Here is a 22,736-nt window from a genome sequence, read left to right on the forward strand (position 1 = left end):
GCGTCACGTTGGACGCGGCACTTGCTTGAGAGAGCCTATAATACTACTACTACTACTACTACTACTACTACTACTACTACTACTACTACTACTATTACTACTACTATTACTAAATAATAATAATAATAATAATAATAATAATAATAATAATAATAATAATAATAATAATAATAATAATAATAATAATAAACAGTAATATTTCTCTGCTAATGATTATTATTAATATTATTATTATGATTACTATCATTAGTAGTAGTAGTAGTAGTAGTAGTAGTAGTAGTATAGAGGAGGACGCGTTTCACGAAGTTGGCACTGAATTGTCTAGTTAACGGCCGAATTAACTGGTTAAATACTATCTTCACAGTTTTAATTAATAGTAATAATAATAATAGTTGGTTCACAGGAAAGGTGCAGTATCTGTCACACTTGTGTCTGTGGACACCTGAAATACTTCGTAGCCCTCCGCTACGGCTCCTCTTTCTCTCTTCCTCCCTTGTGTCTGTGGACACCTTCATACCTTGGTGTCCACAGACACAAGTGTGACAGATACTGCGCCTTTCCCTTCCTGTGAACCAATTAATATTATTAGCATTATAATTAAAACTGTGCAGATAATATTTAGCCAGTTAATTTGGCCGTTACCTACAGACAATTCAGTGCCAACTTAGTGAAACGAGTCTTCCTCTATACTACTACTACTACTACTACTACTACTACTACTACTACTACTACTAATAGTAATAGTAATAGTAATAATAATAATAATAATAATAATAATAATAGTAATAATAATAATAGTAATAGTAATAATAATAGTAATAATAATAATAGTAATAATAATAATAATAATAATAATAATAATAATAATAATAATAATAATAATAATAATAATAATAATAATAATAATAATAATAGTAGTAGTAGTAGTAGTAGTAGTATAGGCTTTCTCAAGCTAGTGCCGCGTCCAACATGACGCCCATTGAAAAAGCATGCGCCGCTAATCGCTAGGCTGCTCGGCTCCTGGGGGCGGTAGATGCTAGTCGGAACAGCACGCTTTCTTCGCCTGTTCTGTTGTTCTGTCCCTTGCAGAGCCACCGTACCGAGCAAACCCAAATACGCATTCTGGACAGTAGTCGGGCGTCTTTACCACTGTACCCCCCCCGGCGGGGCGAAATTGGATTCTCACCAGAGGTTCTACTGCAGACCGCAACGAAGAGTATATGCTCCCTTCACATGCAGAAATATCCAATCGTTCACTGACTACCACAGACAACAATTTATTCACTTGCAGTTCCTTACCAGTGGCAGGCATGCCTCGGAACAACAGTGTGTGAATCAATAAGCGAAAACATTTAGCCCTAATTACTAGGACAGAAAGCTGCTTGTTTTTTGTTTGCTTGAATTTGATTACGACCAGTGATACCATCGCAGTTTCTGCAAGAGAAAATGTTGCTTATTATTTTACTTCAATTGCTCTTCTGTCGGATTTTATCGCTACACTTTTAGAAAATCTCGCTTGGCGCCATTTGTGTCTTAACCACAGGTGGAAATTTTCTTGCATATGCCATTACACCTTGGCCAATCCCCCCATGTGGGTATGTGGGTATGTTCCATATTTCAAAAGGCCAAATAGAGGAAGAAGGAGGAGGAGAAAAATGCGCTTTATATGTATGTATTACCCCTCAACCATCACTGACAATGAAACAGATTTGCTGAAATTTCTAATCTCAATTCTGCGGTATGGAATCTAAGAAGCTGTAATCACCGCTTGGTCATGGCCAATGCCACTTTTGGGTAAGCTCAATGTTTATGAGGGCAACAACGGCATTTTTTGAGCAAGATAGCGCGCAGCAAATAGAAGAAGTTGCGCATGAGGGTCAGTCCTCGCGCATCTCCAGTTCTACCGCCCCTGTGTTGCGAAAATCCTAAGCTTCCACGCAATGGTAAGACGTGGATTTTTGCCGCCTTTGTGTCTAGCTCATTCGTCTCGTCATTCGCAACGATAATATAGCCACTGAGATAGTGGTACAGGCTGTGACAAAAGATTCAGGGCCGGAACCTTGCCTCACAGAGAGCGTTTAGGGACGGCTTTGACGCATTTCGTAATTTTCGAAGCATTAACACCAACTATTGTTGGATGCTCTTCGTATGCTGATAATAGCGAACTCACTGAAGTAATTGATTTCACTCGTCGTGCAGTAATTGTATTTTCGGATGCAAAAAATTTGAAAGCTATTCCGAGTTACTTAATAAATTACTTACTTACTTAATTACTACTTAATTATCTAATAAATAGGTTATTATATACTAATTAGTGCCAGTTTCGTAGCAGAATGAGGCACTCAGACTGCTGCCTTTCACTACTTCAATCGCTCAAGCTCCTCGTATTTTTTTATTTAACTATATCCCTCTTGACAACGATGAGGCATTAAAGGCTTTCGCTATAGGGCTCTATATACTGTCGCCTTAATATGTGGTGTGGATTTTTCGGCATGCACTGGATCCAAAGTATTTATCTACAAGGCCTCCGTGGAGTATGTATAATGCCAAGCCATGTTCGCGAAGTATGGTAGAATATGTGTAGAACATAAGGGATTATTCTACAGCTTTAAAAGGGTCGGCTTTGACGGGATCCCTCAACATAATTTGAGTACATTGTTTCGCTTGTTTTTGTAATTGTCGAGTTATGACGATCTGACTACCACAGGTCGTAACATGCATGTTTCGGCATCTAATATTTTGATTTGCTCGACGACCAAAATCATAGTACAGTACTGACGGCGTAGAAACACAGTGGTGTGTTTTTGCAGCAAATGTAACCAACTGGCGAGCGTTTGGCGGTTGGATTAGTAGCAATGGCCTTGCAAACTGTGTCCATTAGAATATAAGTGTCGCGTTGCTGTATATTATATTAAGGCACTGAATCTAACATGTTCGCTTCACACGAAGAAACTACAAAGAAAGTGTCACAAAAAAAAGCACCAACAGAGGCTCTGCATGTTACTATACTCCAGCCTAGAGTGAGGGTGAAGGGTGGCAGTTCCTGGCCCTACAGGGCTAGAACGGTAGGTCAACGCCGCTTGCGGCGGGGGCTAGCCAGCCACCAAATTTTATCTGTTGTAGGCCGTCATTGCACCCGCCACGGCTTCGGTGGTGGACGATGGCTGTTGTTGCGGCGCGCGTCTTTCTCTCCCTCTTATTTTTCTTCTCTATTTTCTCTTTTGTCCGCGCGAGGCAGCGGAGGTGGCTCAGCTACAGAGCCAGTAGCAGGCCCGTGCATTTTCTTTTCTTTCTTCCTACAGCCACAACAACAACTCCAGCCTAATCGACATTACGAATGCGATTATGATCTCCGAATTTGAAAAGAACCACGAACGCCATGGCGACCTAAACATATGACCTTAGGCCGCCCCAAAATTTGGACCTGGCATCCCCAAATTTGACCTCGGCCAATTTGGAACAAAACAGATGCCGTCTAATTCGACCGTTCCGAACTCGATTGTGACCTCCACATATGGCCTGGTCAACCCCACACATTTGACCTCGGAACATTTGTACCAAGATCGATGTCCAGTCTTATTAGATGACGGCGAGCCTCAAAATTGGTCCGCGCAACCACCAAATTTGACCTCGCCGGATTTTAATTAAAATCATACTACATCGTGTGCAAGAATAGTCACTAATAAATGATTTAAGCAATCATTCAATCCTATGTCGACCATTGGTAAAATTTGTCAATAATAAATAATTTATGTAACCATGAAACCCTCGCATATTCTCGGATATTGCGCAAGCTGTCAACCTAAAGTAATAGTCATAAAACAAATCGGAATGACAAGTACGTGTATGTGCACTGGACTGTCACAGCCAGGGCTTTTGAGTCGAATTTCAGGCTGTTTCTAGCCGCACGCATTTCATCAGTCTCGTTATTGCATCGCAGTACAAGACAAAAGGCCGCTTCGTGGGCACCGGCCACATCTCATTCGATGCCGATGAAGATGAGACGCCACTCACACAAAGGGACAACCATGAAGCCGACTGGAGCTCTGAGGCAATGACGTCGCATTTAGAGGCCTATTGCAAAGGAGCACGGCATCACACCCACCACCAAGGCACGAGACCGAAGAAGCAGCAAATGCAAAGGCGGAGCCGGCGTTCCGCACTGGCTGCGAGCTGGTGTGAAGATCAGCCTCTAACGGCCTTCAGCCGAGTTGGACACATGCCGGAGTCTCAAAAGCGGCTTCAGTGGTAAGAGCCACTAAGGCGATTGGTTGATTTACTATGCGATTAAGGCAACGGTGCCGGCGAGACCGCTGAGCAAAGCTACCTATGAAAGCATAAGCTCTACATACAGAGGTGGGAGCGGATATAAATAAATAAAATTGGTTTACAGAAAAAGAAGGGCGCAGTATCTGTCGCACTTGTTTTCAGTAGGCACCTGAGCCGCACCTAAAGGGAAATGAGGAAGGTGGAAGTGAAAGTGTAAAGAGAAAGAGGAACGGTAGTGGAGTAATAATACTAAAAATAATAATAATTGGTCCACAGAAAGGGAAAGGCGCAGTATCTGTCAAACTTGTTTCTGTAAGACACCCGAACCGCGCCGTAAGAGAAGGGAGGAAGGTGGGAGTGAAAGTGAAAAGAGGGAAAGAAGAGCCGCAGTGAAGAGCTGCAGAGTAATTTCGACCACCTGGTGATCTGGTTGGTTGGTTTGTGGGGTTTAACGTCCCAAAGCAACTCAGGCTATGAGAGACGCCGTAGTGGAGGACTCCGGAAATTTTGACCACCTGGGGTTCTTTAACGTGCACTGACATCGCACAGCACACGGGCGCCTTGCTTTTCGCCTCCATCGAAAAGCTGCCGCCGAGGCCGGGATTCGATCCCGCGTACTTGGGAACAGTAGTCGAGCGCCGTAACCACTGCGCCACCCCGGCGGGGTACCTGGTGATCTTTAACGTGCGCTGACATCGCACAGCTCACGGACACCTCTCCGTTTCGCCCGAGGAGGAATTTCAGCCATCTGGGGATCTGGGGATGCACTGAAATCGCACAGCACAGCCTTCCACCGAATTTTTATCTGTTGTAGAAGACGCCCGACTACTGTGCCGGAGTACCCGGGTTAGAACCCGACCTCGGCGGCTGCGTTTCGATGGAGGCGAAAGGAAGAGGCGTCCGTATACTGTGCGATGTCAGCGCACGTTAAAGATCCCCAGGTAGTCGAAATTACTCCGTAGCCCTCCACTACGGCTCCTCTTTCTCTCTTTCCTCTTTCACTCCCACCTTCCTCCCTTCCCTTAAGGCGCGGTTGCGGTGTCCACAGCAAACAAGTGAGACAGTTACCGCGCCTTCCTCTTCCTATAAAGAAATCAGGTGGCTCAGGTACTGAACCAGTAGCAGGCCCGTGCATTTTCTTTTCCTTCTTCCTACAGCCTCAACACCAACAACCACACACGCCCATCCCCGGAAACGAAACGACCCATGATTTTGCCTGAGATCCTTACTTCCGGGCAAACTTGGAGCCGCCCGACTGCCAGAAGATGGACGAAATTTCGCAAACCAATAAAGAAATTATTGAAAATAGTAGATTAGGAAGACATCTGACGCCGAAACCGGATCGTATTACATGAATCGCCGGTTGTTGTGGCTGTAGGAAGAAATAAAAGAAAATCATGGGCCTGCTACTGGTTCTGTAGATGAGCCACCTGATTGATTTATAGAAAGGGAAAGGCGCGGTAACTGTCTCACTTGTTTTTTGTCGACACCTCAACCACGCCGTAAGGGAAGGGAGGAAGGTGGAGATGAAAGGGGAAAGAGAGAAAGAGGAGCCGTAGTAGAGGGCTGCGGAGTAATTTCGACCACCTGGGGATCTTTAACGTGCGCTGACATCGCACAGCACAGGGACGCCTCTTCGTTTCGCCTCCATCGAAACGCAGCCGCCGAGGTCGGGTGCGAACCCGGGTACTTCGGCACAGTAGTCGGGGCTCTTACCACTGCACCACCCCGGCGGGGCAGCTGAGCCACCTCCGCTGCTTTGTGCGGACAGAAGAGAGAAAGTAGAGAAGAAGGTGACGGCATGACCAGCCGTAAGGGTACATCGTGCGCCCCTTGTAGATCACAACCAGCATTCCACTGAACGCATCAAAGCTCACCGGCGTTCTATAATTCGTTTGCAGGAAAGTTAAGGCGCAGTATCTCTCGCTCGCGGAATCCCGCTATCTTCGCGGTAGACAAGGGGAATTATGAAGAGCGTCTGACGACGCGGGGCGTGGCGCCACTCCCAACCCGGAATAAAGAGGCTAACCGATTTAGGATGTTGCCTGCTTAGAATCCTTAAGCTGGATAGCGTCGCGAATGGTGTACAATGCAGTTGAATGCTGCGACTGCGACCTCAAGTGTGCATCGAAATTCGCAGAACTGCTGTGGCAGTCATGACCTGTTGATTATATTAAGGCTATCATTGTTGCCCTCTAGTTGGAAATCTTGTGTCTTCTCTATTGGGCAAAACGATTGTCGAACATGTATGCTTGGTAAAGAAATAAGACACTCTAAGCCCCGAAATATCACCAAATAATTTATGTTCCTAGATATACGCCGGAGCAAGAGAGAGAGAGAGAGAGAGAGAGAGAGAGAGAGAGAGAGAAAACTTTATTTCAAAAAGAAAAAGAAAAGAGAAAGGAAAAAAAGAAAAAAAGGAATAAAAGGGGGGGGGGCAGTGAGTGGAGTCTTCATTTCAAGACCCCAGTGGCCTGGGCTGCCGCTCTTGCCTGAGTTACCAGCCTACGCTGAGTCTAGATCATACATTGCAGAGTGGCTCCCCATTGCGCCTCCGAATGGTGCATGTTTATGTGTGGAGGTTTGGGGCCTGTGCACCCCCATGTGACGTGGTAGGCGGTGGGCTCGTCGTTGCACCAAGGGCATATGTCTGTGTAGTGTTCTGGGAACATTATGTTGTATTGATGTAGGTTGGGGTAAGTGTTGGTTTCGAGCTGTCTCCATTCCCGCATTTCTTGTGCATTTAGACCCTTGTGTGGAGGGGGATAAATCCTACGTTGTTCCCGTAGGTACTTAAGTCGAGCTCCGTAAGTCGCTGGGACAGGAATGCTGGTTGTGAGATCGGGATTGGTGGCCGCTCGGTTTGTGTGACCTTGAGCTAGCCTATCCGCGACCTCATTACCTTCCAATCCAGAGTGCCCCGGAACCCAAGTGATCTGATGTTTGAGCTGTGAGTATGTAGCCAATGGGTTAGTTGGTCCATGGGTTCCACATGGACCAAGAAGGCATGTAGGTGTAAATACTGCTGCGTCATTCACTACATCCCGGAGCCAAGTATAATCTGGAGTAAATCTCAAGCCATTTCGCGCACGCTGAAAGAAATCATCTACTGCCGCCCTTTCGTATCGTGTTACGGTCGGCACACAGTCCCCGATATGGACCGGTCCATTCTGGTCGCCTTGCTACGTCTGCAACCTCTGCTTCATCGCAGGTCGACGACCTGGTACATACAGATTTCGGCCGTGGTCGTGGCGCTTGCGGTGGCAGCACTTATTGGCCTGACGTTCGCGCTCCGACACGTCGACAAGATGCGTGATGCCGGACGAGGCGTTGAAGTGGACAGCGACGATGCGGCGGGCGAGAATGGAACGTACGCCAACGCCACAAGACGCGAGCGCGTGGCCGTTGACGAAGACGGTGACGCTTCTTTCAGCCCCAGGAACGGAAGCAAAAGGGAAGATCCTGAATCGGAATCCCGCCTAGTTTCCGGTTACACGCCCAGCAGAAGTGTGCGGTCATCGACCTCCGTGTACAACAGCCTCTTCTCTTCGATACCGCACCAACAAAGCACGCAAGAGGCATCGTCTCTAAACAAGAGTACTGAGTCCGTGAAGAGGAGGATATTGGTGCGGTTGAACAGAAAGGAGTGGCTTAACAGTCGTGGCTGGCATCTAACATAGCTGACCGCATTTATACGTAGTCATATAGCCTCGGACGAACGTTAAAAGAAAGCACGCAAGTTACCTGTTCACAGTGCAAAATTTGGAACGCACTAGATGAAAAATAATGCAATTTTCTTGTTCCTTATGACAGGCATGCCTGCATGTAAATTGAGGCATTGCTCAAATTATGAGCCACGTTTACTTGCTAAGTTGATTTAGCAGATACTGCATAGACGCAGCTGTGAAAGACGCCCGTGTCTCATATAGTTAGGGATGGTGCATAACGACTCGCATTCTGCACAAAACGAATAAAACTATCAAAAACCGTGCAGTATCCAGGCGTTTCCTGTAAGGCTTTGTTTTGCGTATCATAAGTTTTCTATCCGGCGGCTTTTACCAAGCGTAGTGATAAGGCGGCGCGATGGCGGTGATAGCCAAACAGGATATTAAAAACAAGTTCCACAGAAGCAGTATTCTCTTAAGAGTACTACATTGCGAGAGTGCTAACTGCAACATATTTAAGCTATCTTTTGTTGAGGCGGAAAACAGTCAAATCTTGGCAGATCCAACGAAAAAATTGTGGACACAAAGTTATTGAGCTGTCGAGGAGTCGTTGCCAGTTTTTCAGGCACCTTCTGGCTCGCGAAACACACCTGTTCAGATATTGTGGGATCAAATTTCGCGGCCGAGAATTACTCGAATAAACATGAATACTTAATTCAGTCTCTCCCCACGGGCGGGATCATTTCTAGCTAGGAGAGCTTCATGCGTTCAAAGCGCAATCCTTCCCCGGTCCTAATGTGCACGAGTGATCACAAAGACCCTCTTCAGTTCCTCTATGGAGTGATTATACATTCGCTCGGGCTAGGAAAATGCCGGAGATGAAGCAAAAGCGTTGCCTTATGGTTATGGTCGAGTGGAGTATTCTTCAGCATTTTTTTCGATATCAAGCTCGCATGAAAAATGTCAAATTGTAATTGAAGTCAGGTTTATTTGCAAGAAACAATGCAGATAATCTCTGCTAATAAAGCCTGACGGGGCCTTGCAGCAGCGGGAATGCATTTTCTTTAGTTGAAAAACTTACGCGGTTACCCATACATTTCAATGTTTTTCAAATACAGCACAAGCAGTAAAGCAAGTACGCAGGAATGCAACTCAAGTACACTATGGAGGTTTTGTGAAAGGAACAGAGTACCGATACATCCATGTACAACAAAAGATAACCGAATAGATAAGATCCGAACCAGGAGCAGGAAAGGCGTTACTCAAAGTTTCTAATAATGCCATTGGATAGGACTGAGACATATGTTATATTACGTAGCTCAAAAAGAAAAGTTACAAACTCCAACGTAGTTATATATAAATATGTCTAGCTCGCATTTTCTTCGTGGCTCTTAAATATATTTCAGGAGAACAAGTATTCTAGATATCTTCGTTCAAAAGCCCCGAATGACTGGCTGCAGTCACCAGATACCTGTAGGTAAACAGTTTAGCTACTTGGTAGTCCATATCCTCTTTGTCATATTTAGTTGTTAGTTTTTAAAGTTTTCTTTTAGGATTTCTAATCTCGCATCTGGTGAAGGTTTGATGGGTGTCTTTAGTATGCAACTGTTGTTTTTTGTATATGAGCTGGATTAACTTTAAAGTTTATACTTTCTAAACTGGCAAAATTTTATTTTTGGTGAAAAGGGGTGTGTGGGTAGGTTTCTTTTGGCCCTAAGAGTTTCCAAGGTATCGTAGTCCGCGGTTCTGCAGAAATAATATTCTTTCATAATTGCCTTTGGGGGTATAGTACCCGACAGCAACATGCCATACAGCAAAATGAAAGAGAATATCATATAATATGTTGTTCTTTTCAATCACAGTGGTAGTCAGATACAAGGTAATTTGATTGCACATCCAACAGAACGCCTGCGATCCGAAATGAGCTAATCGACATAACACCCATGAAAATTGGTCGTGAAACTAGACTCCAAGAAGCTTTTGCCTCTGCATTTTTTTTTTTGAAGCAATGGTCTTCGAATATGACCTAAATATATCGTACGTTTTTGTTGTCGTGTCTGAATATTGAGTATTTAGTTTTTTGTGTATTAATCCACAAATTACGTTTTTTCAACCATCGCGACCATTCCACTGGATAGACATTAACTTCATCTCATACTTCTTGGGTGATTCCGCTTGTAAATAATATGCTTATGCCATCAGCAAATTGAGTGATGTCAGGTGTGAGTTATAGCTCAGTGATCTTGAAAAAATAGAACTGGTCACAGCATTGACCCTTGTGGGACACCTGCTTCTGTGAGTACTTTTTTGAACCTCACTTTGTTCACAAAAGCGTACGGTTAATTCAGCCAGAATAAACTGTGAATAAGATATCTGAATAAGGTTACTACCCCTAATTCCATATCTGTTCAATTTTTTAGGCATGCTACTAGTGTTCACCGAATCAAACGCTTTTCGCAAATTGGGAGACATATCTAAGGTATAAAACAGCATACCAAGATTATCAATATTTCGATTTTTCGCATTCGAAAGTGCTCTTCTGTCGTTTTGTTCTTTTTAATACCAAACTGAGATGGCGGGAGCATGTAATACTTGCTAAGGCATCTTATAGGACACTAATAAATAAATTTTCAACATTTGTTTTTCAAGTATGTGCACAGGGCAGTGTTTAGATGATAATTTGAGATGCCGTTAATAGGACCACCTTTAAGGACAGGAATAACTTTCGCTGCCTTGAATTCCAGGGAAAAGATTCCAGTCAGACACGATAAATATATTACGAAGGCAAGTATTAGACTAATAGTTGGCGAGACTTTTTTATTAGTGCAACCTTAATATCGTCATATCCACTGGCAGCATAGGCGTTTCATCCACTTATTAACAGGACGACTTAAGCTTGCCTGACGTCAAGAAAATACAAGAAAATTCGGTTAACTAGTTTCGTCATCGGTACAGTCGTCGTTAACCTGGTCTATCTCAGGTACTGTTGCATTCAAAAATCAGTTGTTTGTGGCATCAGCTAGGAGCTGTCCTCCTAATATGATTAATTATTAACTGTTGAGTCTTGTTGCCAACGGGACTTTTCCCTGTTATGTGTTTGAGGCCCTTCGATATTTTTCGGGGCTATTTATATAGCACTAAATTACAAACTCAATACACAAAATATTACTATTTCAAAATTACTCATTTAAGCACTTAATGAATATTGAAGTTAATAATATAAGTTAGTGTTCATTGGTTGTCCAGTGCAAAAGAAATAGCCAACAACAAAATTTCTTGAGTAGTTTAAATCTTTCTAAAATATATGTCATTTGTTACCATTATTACTAGCAGTCTTTGCAGCTGAAAATGGCTTCGCACGTCCTTTTTGAGCTGTCTGTAGCCTTTGTGCCTCTGCAGAAGCGCAGAGCTATGCCGCTGAAATTTGTGGTATTTTGTTGACGATCGGAAATACACGTCGAACAGAATGTCGCCATGACTGAAAATTGTTTTGAGAAACTTAAGTCCCTTTAATATAAAGGGTACTACAGAAGCCACTTCACTTTGTTATTGAATTGACGCAAGAGGATTAGGTGGCACTATTATGGTTCTCCTCTGGCTTGTATCCGGCGTCGTACGCTTAGAGGGCTCGCACGTTAGGATCCATACACCGGTGAGAATTTCTCTCAGCTTCATCGGCGTTCAGCTTCATATTTCACGCAGTCGCCACAGACACTCACTTTCATGAACCTTCCCTCACGGAGCGGCTTAGCGCCCGTCAAAAAGTGAGACGGAGCGACTTTGCCTTTCTTCAAAGGCAGTTTTCGTTTTCAAGGCCGAAGCCTTCACTAGCCTCTTTCGAAGAAATTCCACGGCAATCATCGTCGCTGTTGTTGAGGCCCAGAGATGGTCCCAAAACATGGTGTTACATCAACCGTCGTCTAGCCACCGAAGCGGCGAGTGCTGCAGCATGCACAACAAACAACCATGCGGGACGGAAGCTCCCCTCCACACCTGTGAAGGCCCTTGCTTTCCAGAAATTTGACGTGAGCCTCTCAAAATTTTTGCAAGTAGTATTTACATGTATGTACAGAAACATATTGGTAATTCGTTTACCGTTTTTCCATGAACGCCAAATAACCTGGGAATATGAGAGCAAGAAAATGAGTCGCGCGCAGTAAAAAAAAGCACGATCAGAGATCAGCCCATTTCGCATGCTCTCGTGCGCACTAAGGCGCATTTTGACAGCACTGCAGTCACGTATGTAAGTGCTGATTTTTGTTCTCTCGACAAATCATATTTCTTCTAGTGTTTACATTTTATCATGCGATGCCGCCTTCGTGAAACTTTGCCTTTCATCCTTGTGCCTCTGCAGAAGCGCAGAGCTATGCGCTGAAATTTGTGGCATTTTGTTGACGATCGGAAATACACGTCGAACAGAATGTCGCCATGACTGAAAACGAAGTAATGTCGATTAACAAATGCACTGGACACACACAACTATGGTCGGCAGGAAACATGTTTCAAAAGTTTCAAGTGAAAATCGAGGTTCACTGCTATTCACTATTTTTTTGTGGAAGTTTTCATATCCAGATATTTATGAAATCTTCCTATTTTCTATTCGTATCTTAACTGTTCACTATTTGTGGTGCCTGCTCCTGTAGAGACCTAACTTTTACAGCGACATATAGCTAGCCTTTCACCTGCGAAATCATTTATTCACAAAAATATTTCCCTCTTACATTTAACCCGCCGTTAAACGAAGAAAGCGGCTTATTTCATTCTTAGTATTGCATGAATATAAAAACATGCACGGGTCTCATCCCGTACGTTTCATTCGCGCTGTCATCGTGAGGGTTTTACTTACCAGTCACGACACCTTTTCACTCATAAAAATATCACTCATAAAAATAAATAAAATTTAGCTGTAGGCTTGGATGTATGACATAATTACTTATTTTGGTGCATTGTGCCTAATGTCTCTAGGGAGCCAACCATCATCTAAACAAAAACAGCAAGCGAGGAGCTTCGGGACTGCTTATTAATTTCGGCGATCTGGTCTCTAACGCACAATGACAACGCACAGTGCACAGGCGCCTAGCTTTTCGCCTCCATCGAAACGCGGTCGCGACCGTGGAGTTTGAGCCCGAGTCTGTGGGATCAGGAATCGAGTGCCTTGACCACTCAGCCACCACAGCGGCAAAGCGTATGAAAGAGTTTTTTATGCAGCTCTGTTTTCGTTTAGTCAAGGGTCTTATGCGGATTACCGAGTACTTTGTCTTGCTCATGTAAGAAATTATGCGGATTTATCGACCGAGTCAGACAGTAACTAAGCACAATGAATCTGATGCTGCTTTTTTGTTGTTGTTAACCTCTGGAAACATGGCGCGCACCTGCATTGGAGGAGGAGGGGGGGGGGGGGGGGGACTAGCACTTTACAACCTTACTTCCATCTAGCTGAATACACGCAGACATATTGCGCCAGGGGTTTTCGCCGTCGGTATATCAGATGCGATTAGGATTTCGCCGCTTTACTTTACACGTGCCGTCAGTATTTCGCAATATTTCCGCAGCAGACACAGCTCGGGATCGGATACGCCGTGGGTTTTGAAATAGTAGAAGTGCTGCAGTCGCCATCTGGGAGACTGAAAATAGATGCGAGCATCGCGCTGGTCATAACAGTATGCAATGCAGCTACGTCCAGCGCATAGTAACGATGGGAACGTTTGGGCGCTGGATTCGTTTTATATTTCTTTGAATTTTATTCACAGTTTGCGTTGGGATGAAGCAACGTAGCAGTTACATCCAACCTTTAAATGATTCTTAAGGTACCGATTTATTTCATTCAGGGCAAAGCAACTTTTACGTGATTTCAGATTGACTACTAGGTTGCTTCTGGGGCCAACCTGGTGGTCCGTCGCAAATCATGTAAAGGTTGCGTTGCCCTTTTGGGGCAGTGCACAATACCAAAATGTTCCTTGGAGAAAGGCATGAAGGAAATGTTTGACGTCCCCATCATGGTATATAAAAGGGCTTCTGTGTACGCAAACCTTCACAATATTTGTCACCTTATGATTTGGCCTCTCTTAACCCTTCATTGACGAGGCTGGTAGTTTTTTGGGCTTTTATTTTCGGTGTTTTAAATGTTAGCTGCCATTTTGTTTTCTGCGCACCTATTGTTGTGTATTTATTACGATCAGTTGTTAGTCAGCGCTCGTGTGTGTCTGCTCCTTATGTGTCTTGTGTTCTTGCGATTGGTTTTTACGATGTTAAATCATGTCAAGGTACGTAACAAGATGCTGCCGTGCTAGAAGTGAGCACGCGCAGAACGCTTGTTCTTGCACAGCTTTGTGCGCACACCTGCACGCGCTAAATAGATCTTGCCCTTGTAGTAAGCCGTAACAAGGTTGCATTTACAGCGCACCATAGTTATTTAATGTGATGCCAGCCGCCACACGGTTCACTCTATTGGCCACTAGCTGGCGACATAAATATTGGCCAGTCGGCGTTTCTGTGTTCTGGCAATGCGAAAATAATATATTTTTCATTACGAGAAACTTTGTGAGGCGTTCGTGTTTTGTTATACTCGCGAAAATGACTGAAATTGCAAAAAAAAATTTGGTGACATCATCAAGCAGCCGTACGAGGCACACGGCAAGTCTTTAGAATCAACGATGCGTTACGCATCCAGATCCATACGTTACGGAGGCCACCGCCACTTCAGACGGTCCTACACGTGTCACTCCTGTGTCTTGACATGTCACTTGTTGACCTCCATGTGACGCCAGTTCTCCCGAAACTCCTACCAAATGTGTGACGCAAACGTTCATTGCAAATAGTTCACAATGGTGTCAACTTCTCGTGCCGAGCTCAATGGACACGTATCACCTCTCACTTTTTTGGGAAGCCTGCACTGTCGTGGATACAGGCTGACGGTAGTGACAGCCGTCTCTAGCTGGCCGTCCTTTTCTTCCAGTGGGGCTTTGTTGGCCCAGAGTGTGACGTCTACATGCGGCACACTGCTGATGCCATGAATGCCGCCGAGTCGCTGTGGTAGACCAGCCATCGATATGCTGAATTGAAGGGGTGCTGTGACGGTGCTTTGTGGGATGCCTTTGTTAAGCATCATCAGCATAGTGCGACGATGGTCGCACTTTGCTGCGCGTCGCACGGCCCAGTGAAGAAACGTCATGGCTTACTTTGACGGAACTCGCCTTATGTTTATGAGTCGGACCATATTCACGCCATATTTATGAACTGCGTCTAGGAATTACTCCATTTGAGAACGGCGGCAAGTTGACGGCGGTAACCAACGCTACCGCCACCAACCACCAACATTCAGCCGTTACAGTTGCAGGGAAGCGAGTGGAAGCTGAACGGAAGACGCAGCAGCAGACAACAACACTGCTTTCTGTACGGCTGCCATCACTTTCTCCGTCTAGAATGCAAATGCTGTGACGTACGATGCAGGAGACAGCGCTCCGATAGTTCGGCAAGCCGCAGTGTGTGGAACGCTCGTGCTCATCTAGAGAAGGCGACGAATCTCTGAAATGAAGGACACTGATGCGTATCAACAGGAAAGCGGGGAAGGTGAACCAAGTATATAACTCTTGCGCGCTGCACTGCGCATGCGTGAGCAAGACTATTAGAGGCGGGATGTAATTGAGTGATGCAGGGATGATCGTTTATGTTGACATTCGCGCCTGTTAACGAAATGTAGCAAGAAAATATTGTTCTATGTTAATCGCAACAAAAAGAATTCCTTCTGTTTAGGATGAATTTCTCCGTATGAATGAAGACATTTATTAAACTTGCCATTACAGGCAATGACACTTAGTGTAATGGACATTGCACAGTAGATCACGGTAACTTATCAGCTTGTACGCGTAGATTTGGTGTGACTAAAGATCATTTTTGGAACATAAAGCAAGGACAATGCGGATTTGAAGCGCACGAAAAAATTGCTAAAGGGAAATAACAACGAGCCTAAAACGTGAATAAGTACGCCCAGAGAAAGAAATATCTAATAAGAAAGCTGATCTCCTGGATGCCACTTGTAAACCCGAATGTGCGCCTTATTGAAAAAATATCTGTCGGCATTATAGAGTCTAATAATTGTCGGCATCACATATAGCTTACATGTCCTTGGGACTTGAACCACAGATACAGATAATATTTCCGCATTGTAGCAAGAAGACTGACTCTTGCTTGCAACTTCCCTATTTTGCTGCTATGCCCAAAATACGATGATTGGGATTGTAATGGATAGAAAGGCGACACAATATACCAACAAACCAATTGTCATCGTGGCTGAGTGCTTAAATCAATTCACGCATCTCGCTGCTATAGGGCGTTACCAGATCGTCCGCACATCCCATGAATACGTGTACCAATCTCTGAAACTTTTCCACCCTGAGCCTGAGTAGAAATTTGTGATTTCTGCTGCGAATATTTGCTAAGCTTTTACGGTATACGGCATCTAGATGAGTTCTTTTTGACACTCTCTCATTTTTTGGTCTATGCTCGCTTGATAGCACAAACAAAAGCAGGAAAATGGTAAAGTGATGAACACACACGTATGAGTGACTGAACCACATAACGCAAAAACCTTGAGGTCCCGAACAAATAACATATGATACATGTTTAGAAGAGCGCAGCTGGCAGAACACTGTTGCAATCACAATTGAGTTGTTCTGCATTCCACATGCAGCACAGGTGTCCCCCATTTGCCGTCAGCGTCGGCTTTGGCGCAGCGTTGTAGGTTGGTATCGAGAGCGTGCTTTTCCTCGCTCATCGGAATGCGTTCATAGCCGACGGAAGATAATCCAGGGGTAGACACTCGGTTCCGAGACTAAGGAACGGGAGCCGATGTCGAGGGGGCCCTGCACATCAGAGCAAAATTAAACAGTACGGATGTCAGATATTTCTTTGTGCTCGTTGAACACGTGAATGCTTTTGTTGATCATATCAGGATAAAGAAACCCTTGCTTTTGAAAATTACTCAGAGTTATTAATTTACTTAGCTTTAATCTCAAAACAAAGAACCGCTTCTACAGGGAACAGCAACGGAAGCGTGAACAACATGAGCCGTTGAAAGCTGCTCTTTAAAAAGTTGATAGGCAGTGCTTCATTTTCATGATGAAAAAGAACGCAAGCTGAGTTAGCAACGGGAGATGTAACAAGACATGGACGTCGTTTGGCTGCTTCACAAACCTCCATAAGGTTTCTACTGTTAGCGAAAAGAGATAGTCTGGTTTTTCGTCATCGTACTGATGTGTAGTTTTTGATGTGCGAGTGAAGTCACGTTCATTTTGAGAATATTTGAATAAAACGTAGACTATTTTTCTAGCCTTTGCAATTCAAGCTCTGAAACTGGTGATTGCACCGAGTATCGTTGATTGCAGCCCTTAATTTTCCATGTTTTTGTTTGTTTTCTTTTCTTTTTTTCTTTTTTTTTTTTGCTGTGCGATAAAAACGTGCATAGTCTCCGCTTATTGACCTAAAGAAGGGGAGTCAATCCTGATATGCCACAGGAGTGGAGGGTTTGAAACAGCCGATGATGGCTACACGTATCTGTTATTTCGCGCCTTTTCCTCTGCGATAGTATAAACGCCTATCTGTGGAACTCGATCTTAGAGTAAAAAGGTGGTAATTATCCGTCAATGTAGAGCATATAAGTTCGTCCCCATCGTCCCCTCAGTACGGTCTTGTGCAGCTAGGTCAGGGCGTCCATTGAAGAGAAGGTCATTAACTTAAAATCGATGGGAGACTACAGTGCTAAAAAAAAAAAAAAAAAAAAAAAACTGTCGCGTGTTTTTAATGCAAGTTTCTACTTGTGTCTCCTCAGATCGCACGTCCTGCATAGCCCACAGTAGACGTAATCAGTTCCAGGATTCTGGAACACGTATTAGTTGTGAAACAACTGTAAAATATTATAAGATCTTATTCTACACATGTTGACATGAATAGTCTGAGCTTCCGATGCGGGTCGAGCGTTTACTTTGTTTTGCTTTTTATCCTGTGCTCGCCGGAAATAGTTAAAACTGCCATGAAAACCAAAGGGCTGCGTATTCCAATATAATTACTAGGCAACTTCAGAATATTGTATGATACTTCTTACAAATATATTTATGTATATAGTGTAACCATCTGATCACTTGCAAAAGTTATCCTCTAAAGTTTTTCCAGAACCAGTGAATCAGACCTACCATCGAAACCCAAAGGGATGTTGTTCTAAATATTGTGAGGACACTCCGGAATATTATAAGAGATTTTTTACGAACACACTGACAGAAACGGTCTTAGCCTCTGATACGTAACAATACTTTGCCTTTGAAATTTCCTGCGCTCACGAAAATATGTCAGCCTGTCATAAGAATGAATCCGGCGCGTCTTTGAAAATTTTGAAAATTAATCGCGTAAAATTGAAAGATCGCGGAGGGAAGACCTGTGGATATATTAACTGCTTTTGGGAAATTATGCAACATGTAAAAACTATTTTCATCAGCTCTTTCCGTTGGCAATGTGGAAGATTTCTTATTATGCACATCATTTTTGCTACTAAATAATGTTACTTGGCTGACCCCAGCTTTCTATCAGCTAAGGAATTAGTCCCAGTATGGATGACATTAGCGGTGATTCATATTTTAATTTATATGCTAACGCTAAAAATGATAGAAAAACGCGCCCACCTACTTAAAGAGCCTTCACAAGAAGCTTTAAATATGGCTCTAGATTGCAGTTCAAACTGTGAACCAACAGTTGGCATTCTAGCGGTACATATTACGTACTTTAGTATGGTATATATAATCCGATGTCTGAACAATTTTCTATTTTCTTGCTTTTTTTTCTTTTATGAATTCAATTGGTACGCAAGGCATTTGAAAAGCATAGCTAACTCTCATTGCTGGTTTTCATTTAGGAGTTTTGCCGCTGAGCAGCAAGAAAGCTGCGAGTGCCGCAGGGCTGTACTGAGCTATTAGGCCTGCATGAGCGTGAGGATGAAGAAACAAAGGAGCACTTTTTCAGAGATTTGCCCATGGAAGGTAGATGTGTGGCGATAGTTGACCATTTCGCAAACCTTTAGAAGCTCATTTGCGCCGAAATGCAGAGCGATAGGAATGGTGGGCAGCGGTAAGTGGAATATAAAGTAATGACTCTAAACTGTTCACTTCGCTTAGTGCCTTAAGCTCACAGTTAAACCGCAGCCAACTCTCTCAAATGTCCGGTTTAATGTTCTTCAACTACTGGTTTTTCTGAACAGTGCATCATGCTGGGCCTAGAGCGCAAGTATATTGCGTAATTTTGTCAGTGGAAGTCGTGATACCATTTCATAAGTGGAGGGAAAGGTTTAAATATCGAGAGAGAGAGAGAAGGCACTTTATTTGCACCCGTCAGAGAGTATGGATGACCGGGTGAGACGCAGATCCCCTTTTCACTTGTCTATCTCCCCCCTAGACGTCGGCCGGAATCAGTTGGCTTCCGACGGCAAACTATGAAAAGAGTATCGCCTATCAGAAAGCAAAGCAGCCCACTCCAGGATGCGTCGTCAAGTGTTGAACTTCTGTGCCATCAAAATCGGATCCCTATATTTGTCTATCACCAGCGCAGTGCATGCTTACCACTCCCTGCGAGGGTCCTAGTTCGAGGCGAAAGCGCTGAACCAGCCGGGCGATAGTGAAGTTCAGCGCCATCTGAGCCATGCGCAATCCGACGCAGTTGCGTGGCCCAAGTCCAAAAGGCTGGTGCGCCGCCTTGTGGAAGCTGCCTTCGTTGCCGGGAGAGAACGTGTCATTTTTAGAGAAGGATGCAGCTTCACTGTGCAAAACTGCGGAAAGCTGTGTAGAAAGTGAAGTCGTTTGCAGAACTTTCGTGCTGAGAATATTCACAGCAGCAATAACTGCGTTTTCAGATGGCTAAGCATTAGTTATTACTATCCTCTAGTTTTGTCATGAAGACAAGGAATTTTTTTTTGTCCATTACGACCAGGTACGCACAATTTATCGGAATCGACCCATCAACAGCAGCCAAAGGCAAGTTGGCCTGGAATCTTTGGCACCGCATAAAAGGAAATGAATAAACGCATAACTGCCGGGAAAGTAACCACCTAGCGAGCTCAGCTGTGAACAAGAGTTAGTGTAAAAATGCACTGTCATTTCAAACCGTTGACCGTTTCTCGGTAAACTGTGCTTCACTGAATGCGTAGCGCCAATAACTGAGTCACACTGTCGTTAGAAGCTGTTCGAGTCTTAGAACAGCGGTTGGTTCGCTTTCACCTCTGCGGAGTTTTGTCTCACTGTCCAATCTGGCTAAACGATGCACGTGAAACAGCCATGTACTCTTTTCAACTATCATGTCGGCCATTGGTCTGCAGCCACAATTCGTAGCTTTTGCTTAAGTACCGAATGACGGCGAGTATCCTTTGCTGCTATCTGCAAAAAATGACGACCCAGAAATGATCGTTAGGACGTGTTGGTTGACAAATTGATTCGACAAGGAAGCTCAGAGCATCCTTCCAGGTTTATTTTATTAATTTTTGCTTATGCTCTATAAGAACAGTCTGTGTTGCAACACTGTACGATTTTTACTATATCTTGCATCAGCAGGGCTATTTGGGGGCGTGCTCCGATGATAGAGAACATTATGCACTGAGGAGGGCAGGTCCACGTCATGACGGCTATAGTCACTGTCGTGACGCTGGGGCTACGTCGACCCGGCCTTCACTTGGTAGCGTGCAGAGACTCGGGGTTGAAGTAGGATTGAATCTTCGAAGTTAGTGAAATATGTACAAGCAGGTTTAATGGCACTTTGAGAAACTTATTTACAAGATTATTTACACGAAAAAGAAGGGTACATCAGCAAAATGGCAAGCGTTTAAGAGTTCATATCGAGAAGCGACTGGATGAGCCGTTTACCCAGGGCCCAGAGCGACATTTCGTGCTCTGCAGCGTCCTTAAAACCCCCTATGTCCAGCCCCTCTCTGAAGATGCTGACCAACCAAATCCAGGGCACGCCCCTCAGGTATCGGCATCCAATCGAACACATCACTGCACTGATGGTCTGAAGCACTGACTGGTCCGGCATTCATTCGTTGGGCGTGATCACTTGTTGGCGGGAAAAGCTTGGGAACGGCGAGGAGAGGAGGTACATTTCTATTCTTCAGCAAAGAAACCACAGGCTGGTTCTGACAAGTGGTTTTACTTCTCAGAAACCCGAGTGCACGTGGCGCCGCATCCGCTCCCAACATTGTCCGTTTTCGACAATTGCAAATCTTTCCTGCATTCCTGGGAAATCACTTAATGGCTGTATGCGTCATGCTCCTTTCTTGTCCTGCACGTCAGCGGACATGTCACTCATTCGTCTCCTTTGGAAAGTAGGCATTCCTCACTGGACGATAGGGCTTATCGACTGGAAGGGTGAACAAAAGAAAGAAAGCACTTCCTGCATTTCCCGCAGGGGGACGTTTCTTTGTGTTTTTTCAGACGTTCTCTTGGCAGGGTCAATTTGGCATTTGCAGAGTGTCCACAAAGCAAAACAGGCTTACAAAACAGGATTCCTGGAAACAGGCTCACTTAGAGCCATTGGACCATCACCACATATTCACAGCACTTATCCATGCCCACAGGCGAACAATAGAGCGCGCAAATGCGGATGCTTGGTCGTAACAGCCTCCTCCCCCGCCAGAAGAGTCTCGGAGGGCAGCAGTCCCAGCTGCTGCATGAAGAGACGACTTAATGGCCTGCACGTGAACGCTTGAAGCTCGCTGTTGCTTGTCGCGTTGTCTTGATTGTTGTAGGCCAAATTGCTCGAGCTGTCTGAAACTCAACCACATGTCGAAGCAAGCACTCGGCTCCCGTCTGAAGAGACCAGGTTAAAAGAAAACTGCCATTGTTGTTCGAGAAAAGCCCACTCTCAAGACGTTCAGGACCCACGTATGCCTAGAAAACCAAACGTGCTGCTTTACATAGTCACACATATACAAGCGCACGGAAAAAAAAAAAAACCTGATTTTCAATTTCGATACATGGTGAGGAACATCTCGGACCGCTTAGAAAGAGCGGCTAAGCGCGTCCGCATTCCCATTTAACTTCCCCTTTTTGTATCTTATTTGAAAATTGTATTGCTGTAAAATCAAGCTCCACCTAAGAAGGCGACTGTTTTTCGATGTCGCAGTTTGCAGCCAAGCCAGGGGACAATGGTCCGTCTCTACGGTGAATTTGGTCCCTCCAAGATAGCACTGCAATTTTTGAATGGCCCATACAATGCAAGCGCACTCTTTCTCTGACGCGCAATAAGCTCTCTCTCTAGAACTCAGTTTTCTGCTCAGGTAGAGCACGGGGTGCTCATTACCGTCGTCATCTCTCTGGCAGAGAACAGCACCTAACCCTCGATCACTGGCATCACACTGGACCGTGAATTCTCGGCCATAGTCTGGAGCTCGCAATACCGGACGGCTAATCAGCACAGCCTTCAGGTTTACGAAGGAGGCTTCCTTTTGTTCGTCCCAGACTACATTTGTCGGTTCTGTCTTGCGGAGAGCGTCGGTCAGAGGGCTAGCCAAAGCTGAATAGTTAGGGATGTAGTGATTGTAGTACCCAGTCAGACCCAGGAATGCTCGAATTTCCGTCTTCGTGCTCGGCCGCGGGTAGTCTGCTACCGCAGAAATCTTAATCTCGCTGGGTTTCCTGAAACCTTGACCTACATTGTGACCCAAGTAGTCCACGGTCGCCCTTGCCCGGCAACATTTCTCGGCCTTTACGGTTAGTCCAGCTTGACGCAAAAGGCTCAGTACAGCTCTTAGATGTACCATATGGTCCGCCCATG

This window comes from Amblyomma maculatum, chromosome 4 (genome assembly GCF_055883805.1).
Source record: "Amblyomma maculatum isolate TAMU_Amacu chromosome 4, ASM5588380v1, whole genome shotgun sequence".
Taxonomy (NCBI): domain Eukaryota; kingdom Metazoa; phylum Arthropoda; class Arachnida; order Ixodida; family Ixodidae; genus Amblyomma; species Amblyomma maculatum.